Here is a 13,665-nt window from a genome sequence, read left to right as displayed (position 1 = left end):
TCTGAATTACCCCACATGTGCACTGCAGGTGTGGCAGATATAACATTTGCAGAGAGAGTTAGATTTGGGTGGGTTATTTTGTTACCCTTGGGGGGCAATTCAGACCTGATCTTAGCAGCAAATTTTACCCTGCACAGAAACAAAATAACCCACCCAAATCTAACTCTCTCTGCAAATGTTATATATCTGCCCCACCTGCAGTGCACATGGGCCCTCATTCCGAGTTGATCGCTCGCTAGCTGTATTTAGCAGCAGTGCAAACGCTAAGCCGCCACCCTCTGGGAGTGTATCTTAGCTTAGCAGAAGTGCGAACGAAAGGATCGCAGCTCTGCTACAAAAAAAGATTGTGCAGTTTCTGAGCAGCTCGAAACTTACTCCTAGCTAGCGATCACTTCAGACTGTTTAGTTCCTGTTTTGATGTCACAAACACACCCTGCGTCCGGCCAGCCACTCCCCCGTTTCCCAAGCCACTCCTGCGTTTTAATCGGGCACGCCTGCGTTTTTACACACACTCCCCCCGAAAACGGGCAGTTACCCCCCAGAAACACCCACTTCCTGTCAATCACTCACCGATCAGCAGTGCGACTGAAAAGCATCGCTAGAACTTGTGTGAAACTGGATAGTTTTGTGTGAAAGTACATCACGTGTGCGCACTGTGCACCATACACATGCGTAGAAATGCCACTTTTTCACCTAATCGCAGTGCTGCGACCAAAAGCAGCTAGCAAACAACTCGGAATGACCCCCATGGGGCCTAATTCAGAGTTGATCGCAGCAGCAAATTTGAAAGCCATTGGGCAAAACCATGTGCACTGCAGGGGGGGGGGGGGGGCAGATATATCATGTGCAGAGAGAGTTAGATTTGGGTGGGGTGTGTTCAAACTGAAATCTAAATTGCAGTGTAAAAAAAAAGCAGCCAGTATTCACTCTGCACACAACTACTAAAAGCATCTATCACAATAAACCTATACTGTATTTGGCTACCATGATAATGGTGATTGTATGTTGTGAATCTCCTTGAAATGATGCTAGCAATCCTCGAAGGCTAATTTTACTTTAATACAAGTGTGATGTACTGTAGAACTGAATGCTCTCTAAGCCTGATGTAGCTTAAACCACAAGGTTGTTGGGTGTGCTATGTACTGGTCACATTTTTAAATTGATAACATGGATTTTTCTGCATTTGAAACAAGATGAATATTTAATTTCAACTGTTAAATGTTAAAAGTCTGACAAAGTTATTTTCCCTGAGTGTGGACCTCGTCAGCAATATCTTAACTATTTTAAGACCTATAGCAAAAATGTATTTGTTTACTGTCTCTCTCAATCAACTCCAGAGATTTAGAATAACAAAATCTATAACATACAGTAGGACAAACTATTTCCATGCTTTAAATGAAACCTGGTTACTGTATGTAGAATATATAGCTTGCTCCTATATATGACTTTCCATGCGATTCTCTGTCCAGTAGAATAGTAGTAGGTGTATACAGGGCCGGTGCAAGGTTTCTTGACACCCTAGGCAAAACTTTAGCCTGCTCCCCCCCCTGCATGCTTACATAGTGGTACGTGGTGGATGCCGTACATGCAGGAGTCTGCAATTGTGGGGGTGGGGACTAGCGGGCAACATGCGGGAGTCTGCAATCGCTGAAGGGGTGGTGGTCAAAAACACGCCTGAGACTGAAATCGCAAGGTGTGTGTGTGTGTGGGGGGGGGGGGGGGGGGGGGGGGGGGAGGAGGATGTGGGTCTATTCATGATGCAGTGTAAACAGTGGGGAAGTTGCCTATGGCAACCAATCAGTGTTGAGGTAACATTTATAAAGTGTATTCTATACAATTATATAAGCTGATTGGTTGCCATGGGCAACTTCTTCACTGACTTACTTCTCCACACTTTTCACTGCTTCATGAATAGACCCCACAGAAATGTGAAAAGAGAGAGGGTGATCGGGTGAGTGTTAGAGACGGTGGGTGACAGAAAAGTCAGTAGGTGACAGGGAGAGGGTGACAGGAGAGAGAGCGGACGGGAAAAGGGTAACAGCAGGGAGAGGCAGTGGGAGAAGGGTAGAGAGTGAAGCTAGGGACAGGCAGTGACCAGTGAGTGGAGGAAGGTGACAAGCAGAGGGTGAAAACAGAGGGTGACATTGAGAGGGTGAGAGTCACTGGGTAACAAGCGAGAGAGGTGATGGGGAAATGGTGAACAACAGTAAGAGTGTAATAGAAGAGAGGTGACGGAGTGAGGGCAATACCCCTTTTACACCGCCAGCATATAACACGGATTATTGCACTTGAAGGTGCATAACCCGTGTTGCTGGCTGGTGTAAAAGGATCGAGTTGGAATAATCCGGGTCGAGTGACCAGGTATTCCAACTCGGGTGGTTTGCAGGGTTGAACACGTGTTCAACTCGGCAAACTTTGCAGTGTACAGTGAATGTGCGGGCGGCGCTTGGAGATCATGTGATCTCCAAGTGCCACCCCCGCCGCGTCACTGGCAATATGCCGGGTTGGCGAGTGCAGTGGGAAAGGGAGCTGACGCAGGGCGCAGCCGGGTAGCACCCGTGTCAGGCTCCCGGCTGCGACCCGCGCTGTTGGTCTAAAAGCGGTATAAGAGTCAGTGAGTGATAGGGAGAGGGTCTCAGGAGAGAGGTGACGGGCGGGGAGAGGCAGTGGGTGATAGGCAGTGGGAAACTGCATTAATTAAAAAACAAAAACACATTAATATGCCACTCCCCCATACAAATTTTTAATATACCGTCCCCCCCTCCCCTGCACACATTAATATACCACCACCCCCTCCCCTGCATACATTAATATACCACCATACCACCCCCCTCCCCTGCACACATTAATATACCCCCCCCTCCCCTGCACACATTAATATACCCCCCTGCACACACTAATATACCACCCCACCTCCCCTGCACACATTAATATACCCCCCTGCACACACTAATATACCACCCCACCTCCCCTGCACACACTAATATACCCCCCCTCCCCTGCACACATTAATATACCCCCCCTCCGCTGCACACACTAATATACCACCCCCCCTCCGCTGCACACACTAATATACCACCACCCCCTCCGCTGCACACACTAATATACCACCCCCCCTCCGCTGCACACACTAATGTACCCCCCTCCGCTGCACACACTAATATACCCCCCTCCGCTGCACACACTAATATACCCCCCTCCGCTGCACACACTAATATACCCCCCTCCGCTGCACACACTAATATACCCCCCTCCGCTGCACACACTAATATACCACCCCCCTCCGCTGCACACATTAATATACCACCCCCCTCCGCTGCACACATTAATATACCCCCCTCCGCTGCACACATTAATATACCACCCTCCGCTGCACACATTAATATACCCCCCTCCGCTGCACACATTAATATACCCCCCTCCGCTGCACACATTAATATACCCCCCTCCGCTGCACACATTAATATACCCCCCTCCGCTGCACACACTAATATACCCCCCTCCGCTGCACACACTAATATACCCCCCTCCGCTGCACACACTAATATACCACCCCCCCTCCCATGCACACACTAATATACCCCCCTGCACACACTAATATACCACCCCCCCTCCCCTGAACACATTAATATACCACCCCCCCCTCACCTGCACACATTAATATACCACCCCCCCCTACCCTGCACACACTAACATACAACCCCCCCGCACACATTAATATACCCCCCTCCCCAGCACACACTAATATACCCCCCCTGCACACACTAATATACCACCCCCTCCCCACACTAATATACCACCCCCCTCCCCAGCACACACTAATATACCCCCCCCTGCACACACTAATATACCACCCCTCCTCCCCTGCACACACTAATATACCCCCCCTGCACACACTAATATACCACCCCCCTCCCCAGCACACACTAATATACCCCCCCTGCACACACTAATAAACCACCACCCTCCCCAGCACACACTAATATACCCTCCCTGCACACACTAATATACCACCCCTCCTCCCCTGCACACACTAATATACCCCCCCTACACACACTAATATACCACCCCTCCTCCCCTGCACACACTAATATACCCCCCCTGCACACACTAATATACCACCCCCCTCCCCAGCACACACTAATATACCCCCCCTGCACACACTAATATACCACCCCTCCTCCCCTGCACACACTAATATACAAACCCCCCCCCCCCCTGCACACACTAAAATTACCAGCTTCCCTCATTAGCAGCAGAATGTACCTGAGTCTGTGCTCCCCCGTATGGAATGGCTTTGATAGACCTGCTGGGCTGCTGCTCCTCACGTCTGAAGGCTCCTCTCCTCTCTCACAGTCACATGTGCACCACGTGACTTCCTGTTCCTGTCCATGCAGGAAGCAAACTCAGCAGAGCGTCGGCTTCTGTATGAGCACACTGCAGCATGTGGCTGCAAAGGGAAAATAAAAGTGCCCTGGAGGTGGGGGGATGGGGGGGGGTGGTAAGGGTGCAGGCAACATGCCTGAGCCCTCAAGTGAATATGTGAGGCGCTATCACGGAGGTGGGGGGCGACAGATTTGTAGAGACAGCATTTTCTCATCAGTGTGTTCTGCCGCCCTCCAGTGGCCGGCGCTCATAGGCAGCTGCCTAAAGCTGCCTAGTGATAGCGCCGGGCCTGGGTGTATATAAAAATGTTAACCAAATGCTTCCTTTTTACCATTTACCTTATCTCCCAATGAGTGAGTTTTCAGGTGCTGTCTGTGTGTCTATGAATGAATCTCATTACATATCTTCAATAGACCTGAATTATAAGGGTCCCAATATTTTCATATTTAACTTTTAATGGTTGGAATGTTGTCAGGTCTGGGCCAGTTTGTGTTACTGGACTTGAGTCTAGGGTTGGTGTAGGAGGAGAAGCTGGGTACAAGAAGCTACTGCAGATGGTTTAATGATTTTCCTGCACATGGACTGGACTCTAGTGATACTGGGGGTAATTCCAAGTTGATCGCGGCAGGATTTTTGATAGCAATTCGGCAAAACCATGTGCACTGCAGGGGAGGCAGATATAACATGTGCAGAGAGAGTTAGATGTGGGTGGGTTATTTTATTTGTGTGCAGGGTAAATACTGGCTGCTTTATTTTTATACTGCAAATTAGATTGCAGATTGAACACACCCCACCCAAATCTAACTCTCTCTGCACATGTTATATCTGCCTCCCCTGCAGTGCACATGGTTTTGCCCAATTGCTATCAAAAATCCTGCTGCGATCAACTTGGAATTACCCCCACTGTGGGAACTCTAGGAAATGCTGGAGAAATAGATATCTGTGGATATGGGATATATGCGAGGCTTGGTACTAATAGTCTGTGGTACTGGGGACTGGACTGTAGACAGCAGAACTGGGTTCAGGGCAAGGTTTGATAGTAATAAACACCAGACTGGGACCAGTAGCTTTGGAGTATGGAATGTCGAACAGCAGACAGGTGCTGATGGTACTGGAGGCTGGACTGTAAACAATGGTAGTCGAACTGAACACTAGACTGGAACTTGTGGTACTGGAAACTGGGTTGGGACCAAAAGTATTTGAGCTGGACACCTGTCTGGAACCTGTGGTAATGGACATTGGGCTGAAACCAGTAGTACATGAACTGGACACCATGCTGGAACTGGTGGTGCTAGACTAGACACTGGCCTGGAACCAGTGAACTGGACACTGGGCTGGAACCGGTGGTACTGCACATTGGTCTTGAACTAGTGGTACGTGAACTGAACACCAGACTGGAACCAGTGGTACTGGACATTGGGCTTGAACCCAGTGGTATGTTAAAATAAACACCAGGTTGGAACCAGTGGGCTTGAACCAGTGGTGGTGGACATTGGACTAGAACCAGTGGTCATGGACACTGGACTGGAACCAGTGGTACTTGACACAAGGCTGGAATGAGATACCGCAGTAGAAGACTCATAGAGACCACACTGGATAGCACAGAGAGTCTGCTCATGCTGCAGACTGTGAGAGACATTGCGCTGGCAACATGATAGCACTTCAGGAAGTCCCTTTATAGGGACTGCTGGCTGCAGATTGGCTGAGACCTCTGTAGAACCTAAGGGAACTTAGGGAACTTAGGGCCTAATTCAGATCTGATCGCAGCAGCAAATTTGTTAGCTAATGGGAAAACCATGTGCACTGAAGAGGGAAGGCAGATATAACATTTGCAGAGAGAGATTTAACATGCACTTCATCAGCAATATGCCAATATTATTAATAGTAGTTGAAGCTATTTTAGAAATGTCTGTGGCCAAGAGGGGAAGCACTTTTCTGCATACATCAAGCTCTATTTTTACACTTGTCAAGGGCAATTTAAGTTAAAATTGGTTGCAAACAACGTAGCAAATGTGATACCCCAGAAAATGGTGTGTGTATGCCCCTTTAAGTTCACTGACAAGTCTACAGCAGCAGCGGAGAAGGGCGCTGGCATAGCAAGAGTTAAGCGGGGACCCTGGTATGATCACATAGGCTGACTGTGTAAAGCTGATTGGGCAGGGTAGCCTGGAGAGAAAGGAGCCTTGTTGGAAGAAAAAGGTGGAGCTGTGTGGAGACAAGAGGTGCTGGATGCATGCTGAGCAAGGAGCAGAGTAAATGCTGAGAACAAGTGTCAGTCCCAGGATGCGGGGCGGAGAGAGCAGCACTGTAGAGTGTAAGCAGCAGGGTGCTGCTGGAGAGTCAAGTACCGGGAGAGTGAGTGTTGAGGTACTACAGCCAGAGACCAGGAAACCAAGCCTAGTGAAAGGCGCGGATGCTGCGGCCATCTTGTGACAGTGAGGAGCCATTGAAAACTGGTCCAGCAAGTGAAATAATCTGCTCTAAGGGTCTGAGTGAGTTCATTGGAAACTGAATGACCAAAGCCCCAGGCAAGTTTGCTATCCAGCTTACTGTAAGTAACCATTGTCACCAGCTGTGCAGTTTTTAAAGGGTGCTGATGGCATAGTGACATGTTCCACCAGCAAAACCCTGCAAAGAAGTTGTTAAAGAAACCCATTCCCCCACATTGATACTGTGTCATGGCCAGCGGGGCAGGCAGCTGGAGCTTACCTGTCCATGCGCTGAGGCCATTCCCTTGGTGGTGCTGCGGCAGGCAAAGGCGGCTGGTGGGAGCAGGTGGGTGCCTGGTGGGTGGCATGGGGCCAGGGTGCAGAGCAAGCTCTGAGCGGCTGTATACAAGTGGTGCAGGGCTCAGGGTGGTGCCATCTTGGTGTTGACCATGTGATCCCGCAGGACCAATTAGAGGCATGCTGCTGCTAATCCTGGTGGAGCCAATCCCAGGTAAGGGCAGGGTATTTATTGGAGCATTCTGGGGCATTCTGATGTCAGTGCAACTTCTTCTGCAGCCTGTTTGCAAGTTAGTTCTCTGACTCCCAGTTTCCAGAGTTTTGCCTCTTGTTACTGGTACAAGTTAATTTAACATACTCCGTCTCCAGAGTCTCTACCCATTTGGTACTTATGCTCCTGGTCCGAGAATGGCACCTAGTTAGTCCAACTGCAGGCGCCGTTCCACCATAGTCGTTTCCATCACTGTCCAGTCCGCAAGTGTGGGCACAGCCAAGGATCACGGCATACCAGTTCCTACGTCTCCTCTGTAGTCATCAGTTCGGACCCTCGGTTCCGGCTCACCCTCCTTTCTTCATTGTCTTTGTCTTCATGCAAAGGAAATTTATTCAGCCAGCCCTCTTCCATCCCGGAGAGGCTACCTTCCAATCAGAACTAAGCACTGAGACACCAAATCCAGCCACTACCTCTGTGCTAACTAATGTCTCAGTCCAAACAGCCCGCTTTCATCTCAGAAAGTCCGCCATCAAACCTGAACCCAGCTCGGAGTCACCAACCCCAGCTAGTATCCTTCTGACAGTTTGCACTGACCTCATGGATCCGATTGGAGCTCAAACATCACTGCCCGTTTGGAGGGGTTGGAGTCAACCCAGCGACAAATAACTCAGTGTCAACAAGAAATGTTGTTACAACAAGATTCTTTCCAGTCCTCGTTGGATAGAGCACATCCCTCAGTTCAGACCAATGCCTCGGTTAGTCAGGCCGTCTCTTCTCCTGCTGTCTCGACTTCACCTCATTTACAGCTGTCAACTCCCAACAAGTTTGACGGGGATCCCAAGCATGTTGTGGCTTCCTAAATCAATGCAATGTGCATTTCACCCTACAGCCTGGCCACTTCCCTACTTCCAAGACAAAGGTAGCTTACATTGTCTCCTTGTTGACCAGTTCAGCTCTAGAGTTGGTTTCTTCCCTGTGGGAGAGGGTTGATCCTATACTAAATGATCATATCAGATTCATCTCTACATTTGGAAAGATCTTTGATGAACCTGAAAGAGTTTCTTCAGCTTCTTCAGAAATCATGCGTCTCCGACGGGAACAGTACCATAGGTCAATATGTCGTGCAATTTCAGACACTTGCCTTGGAGCTTTGGTGGAATGAGGAACCCACTAAGGTAGATGACCTGATCTCGCTATGTAACAAAGTGGATATGAGATTCCGGGAACGTCAGGTCGAGAAGGGTTGGAGTGAATGATTTAGGCCACCGGTTACTCCTCCTCCACCACCAATCTCGTTGTCTCCTGATTCCATGGAGGAGCACATGAAAATCAATCGAGCCTGTCTGACACCAGAGGAGCACTTGAAGCGCAGTCGCAAGAATTTATGCATGTACTGTGGGGACTCTGGTCATCTTGTTGCTTCTTGCCCATGGAGGCCGGGAAACCTCTGCTCCTAACCAGTCCAGGAGAAGCCAGGTTGGGAGTACTGTAGTTAACCATTCGCCAAAGAAATCCGACACTGAGATCTTAGTCTCACCGGAGTGTTCACAAGAGGTTCTTTTTGTCTCTTCTCTTATAGATTCCAGAGCCGGATGAAATTTCATCACAGCAGAACTCGTCCAGAAACACCAAATTCCTACTCGGTCCCTGGATTTAGGGCATTGTTCTTCCTGCGGTAGATGGCAACAGTATCTCCAATGGAACTGTCCTTCTTTAAACTCTTCCTCTTTGTTTTCATATAGGGGTACTCTTGCTAAACAGATAGAACTCTTGGTAATTGCTAAAGCATCTCATGGAATAGTCCTCGGCCTTCCTTGGCTTCGAAAACACAACCCCAGGATTGACTGGGAGACAATGCAAATTCTCTCATAGATAAAGGCTTGCTTCTTGTCTTGTTTATCCAAGAATCAGCCTATCCGGAGTACCGGTTGTAACTTCCAAATTCCATTCCCTCCAGTATTCGGCATTCAGAGACGTTTTTAGTAAACAAAGTGCCAACATCCTACCTCTACATAAACCTTTGGACTGTCCGATAGAGCTAATGTCAGGGAAGATGCCACCTCGCAGGTGAGTTTACCCTTTGTCAGCCCCGGGGACTAATACAGTGTCCGAATATATTCAAGAAAACTTAGGGAAGGTGTTAATTTGCCCATCCTCATGGCCTGCTGGTGCTGGGGGTTTTTTGTGAGCAAGCAGATTGTCCCTGCATAGATTATAGGGCAGTGAATGAGATCACTATAAAAAAATCAATACCCACTACCATTGATTATGGACCTTTTTGATAAGGTCAAAGGATCTTCACTTTTTACTAAACTAGATCTGAGGGGTGTCTACAACCTAATATGAAGAGATGGGCACTATGAATACCTAGTAATGCCATTTGGACTCAGCAATGCTCCTGCTGTCTTCCAAAATTACGTAAATAAGATCTTCCGTGATATGCTCTACAAATTCATAGTACTTTATTTGGATGAAAATTAAATTTTCTCATCAAATGTCCAGTCCCACCAGCAACAAGTCTGCAAGGTATTTCGGAGGTTATGGGAGAACAATCTTTACTGCAAACTGGAAAAGTGTGTGTTTGAGGTAAACTCCATTCCATTTCTCAGTCATATTATCTCCGCCTCTGGGCTCCAGATGGATCTCAAAAAAGTTCTGGCCATTCTCAACTGCGCTCAGCCTACTTGAGATTTGCCAACTATTATCACAAATTCATCAAAGGTTTCTCCACCATAGTCGCCCTCATTGTGACTCTAACCCATAAAGGAGCTAACCCTTCACATTGGAATCTGTCTCAGCCTTCAATTACTCAAACAATCTTTAGTCAGAGCACCAGTCCTCCACCAGCTGGATATTAACAAGCCGTTTATTCTGGAAGTTGATGCTTCTTCCGAAGCAGTAGGAGCAGTACCATCCCAAAGAGCTTCTGATAATTCTCTACATCCTTGTGGGTACTTTTCGAAAAAATTATTGCCCACCTAAAATAACTATACCACGGTGAATAGGAACTATTAGCAGTGACACTTGCTCTGGAGGAGTGGCGATACAATTTAGACTGAAACTCACACCCTGTAACAATATACACCGACCACAAGAAGCTTGTATTTCTGAAAAATCTTCACTGCCTCAAACCCAGGCTAGCTTTTTGGACTCTCTTTTTCTCACGTTTCAATTTAATTTTATCATACCGACCTGGTTCACAGAATAAAAAAGCAGATGCACTCTCTTGTTCTCTCAGTTCGGAAGGAAGCCAAGAACGTCAACCTCCAAGCCCTGCCTTAAATCCCACAGTCTTTGCAGCAACCATTATTCAACCCCCTACAGGGAAAACTTTTGTTCCATCAGACCTCCAAAAGAAACTTCTTCTTTGGGCTCATACATCCTGATTTTCCAGACATGTCAGAATCCATAAAACTCTAGATTATGTACATTTATTTCTTATTTTATTTATTAGCAATTTCTTATATAGCGAAGCATTATCTGTTGCGCTTTACAATTAGAACAACAGTTATAGAATAAAACTGGGCAAAAACAGACAGACATAGAGGTAGGAAGGCCCTGCTTGCAAGCTTACAATCTATAGGGAAATAGGCATTGATACACAAGGATAGATGCTACCTATTGCATAATGGTCAACCAGATTGCTAGGTTCTTAATGAGTTGTATGATATGATCACCCAGCAATGCTGGAAGACAAAATATGTGAGGTTATCTGTACCGTAAAGAGAGGATATAATTAGATAGGGAAGCATTAAAGGTAATGTGGGTGGGTCTGGAATTTGATAGGCTTGTCTGAAGAGGTGAGGTTTCAAGGTACGTTTAAAGGTTTGGAGACTAGAGGTGAGTCTTATTGTGCATGGGACGGCATTGTACAGAGTGGGGGAAGCCCGGATAAAGTCCTGTAATTTTGAATGGGAACAAGTAATACATGTGGATGAGAAACGCAGATCTTGTGCAGAGCGGAGAGGTCTGGTAGGGGGATGTTTGGAGATGAGTGAAGAGATGTATGATGGTGCAGTTTGGTTAATAGCCTTGTATGTAAGTAAAAGTATTTTATATTTAAAATGGTAGAATACCGGTAACCAATGGAGGGACTGACAGAGTGGATCAGCAGACGAGGAATGTCTAGCGAGGAAGAATAGCCTCGCAGCTGCATTTAAAATGGATTGCAATTAGTGATGAGCGGGTTCGGTTCCTCGGGATCCAAACCCCCCCGAACTTCACCCATTTTACACGGTTCCGAGGTAGCCTTGGATCTTCCCGCCTTGCTCGGTTAACCCGAGCATGCCCGAACGTCATCATCCTGCTGTCGGATTCTCGCGAAATTCGTATTCTATATAAGGAGCCGCGCGTTGCCGCCATTTTCACTTGTGCTTTGGAGATGATAGCGAGAGGACGTGGCTGCGTTCTCTCAGTTTCTGTGTTCAGTGTGCTGCAAATATCTGTGCTCAGTGTGCTGCAAATATCTGTGCTCAGTGTGCTTGCAAATATCTGTGCTGAGTGTGCTGAAAATATCTACAGTACGTTCTCTGCCTGAAAAATGCTCCATATCTGTGCTGCATTGTAATACATAGTAGGAGGGCAGTGCAGAATTTTGCTGTGACCACCAGTATATATATAGCAGTATGGTACAGTAGTCCACTGCTCTACCTCTGTGTCGTCAAGTATACTATGCATCCATACCTGTGCTGCATTTTAGTTGTGCGCAGTATATAGTAGGAGGAGAGTGCAGAATTTTGCTGAACACCAGTATATATATAGCAGTACGGTACAGTAGTCCACTGCTCTACCTCTGTGTTATCAAGTATACTATGCATCCTTACCTGTGCTGCATTTTTGTTGTGCGCAGTATATAGTAGGAGGACAGTGCAGAATTTTGCTGACCACCAGTATATATATAGCAGTACGGTACAGTAGTCCACTGCTCTACCTCGGTGTCGTCAAGTATACTATACATCCATACCTGTGCTGCATTTTAGTTGTGCGCAGTATATAGTAGGAGGACAGTGCAGAATTTTGCTGACCACCAGTATATATATAGCAGTACGGTACAGTAGTCCACTGCTCTACCTCTGTGTCGTCAAGTAAACTATGCATCCATACCTGTGCTGCATTTTAGTTGTGTGCAGTATATAGTAGGAGGACAGTGCAGAATTTTGCTGACCACAAGTATATATATATATATATATATATATATATCCAACAGAAAAGAAGGCACTCAGAGACTGTTTCAAAGCGATAAAGAAAGACATCTGTATTTAAGATGTTATGACATCTAACGTTTTCGGAGCGGTTGCCCCGTCCTCAGGATAACATCTACAGCAATAAACACATAGACAACACATACATAAATACCCTTACCTGTCCCTCCGTTCCCGCTCCGTCCAGCGCTCAGACCGCACGCCCACCGGAACCACTGCCTGCTGAACTTCCTGGTGCGCACCCTCCGTTACTGTGGTAACCGCTGTGCATGCGTTCCACAGCCAGCTTCATGCGCTCCACTAGCGCAGCAGAGGATCCCAGTGAGGTAGCAGCACAAGAGCTGAAAAGGAGAGGAACATAAATTGATATATAAAAAAAGCACCCACATAAAATAACATACAGATATTGCAGAGGATATATTCATGGTCAGGAATTACATAATGAAAAACATTCATGTAACAAAAAATAAGCGCTGAATAATAACAGTGACTAAAACCTATTAAGGCAAGCTATTCCAATTGATTTTTTCATTTAACCCCATAGGGCTCGTGGTGCCTAAACGGACAATCCAACGCGATTCTTTTAATAATAATTGTTTTGCCCGATCCCCACCCCGGAGGGAAAATGGTACATGATCTATAATATAGTGCTTAAGGTCATCCAATTTGTGACCTGCCAATTTAAAATGTCGGGATACCGGCTGATCAATATCTTTCCCATTTAGGGTCATGTTGATTGCCGACCTATGGGCATTCATCCTCTCCCTGAACTTCCTGGTGGTCTGGCCGATGTAATAAAGGCCACAAGGGCACACTATAATATACACTACATAAGCAGTAGTGCAAGTAAGGACAAACCTAATGTCGTAGACCTTGTCTAGATGTGGATGTTTGAATTCTCTACATGCTACCATATATTTGCAAGTAGTGCAATTATGGCATTTATAACAGCCTGGGGGTTTAATATACACATTGGCCGGTTTTTTAATCCCAAGCCCTGTAATATCAGCATGGACAAGTCTATCACGTAGGTTATTACCACGTTTGAACGCTGCCAAAGGTCTCATCTTTTTAAAGATGGGGAGCTCCTTATCCGAGCTCACAATGGGCCAGAGTGCATTAGTAGCTCTCCGGATAA

This window comes from Pseudophryne corroboree, chromosome 10 (genome assembly GCF_028390025.1).
Source record: "Pseudophryne corroboree isolate aPseCor3 chromosome 10, aPseCor3.hap2, whole genome shotgun sequence".
Taxonomy (NCBI): Eukaryota; Metazoa; Chordata; class Amphibia; order Anura; family Myobatrachidae; genus Pseudophryne; species Pseudophryne corroboree.
The sequence above is the reverse complement of the archived record's forward strand: the minus strand, read 5'-3'. Positions refer to the sequence as shown.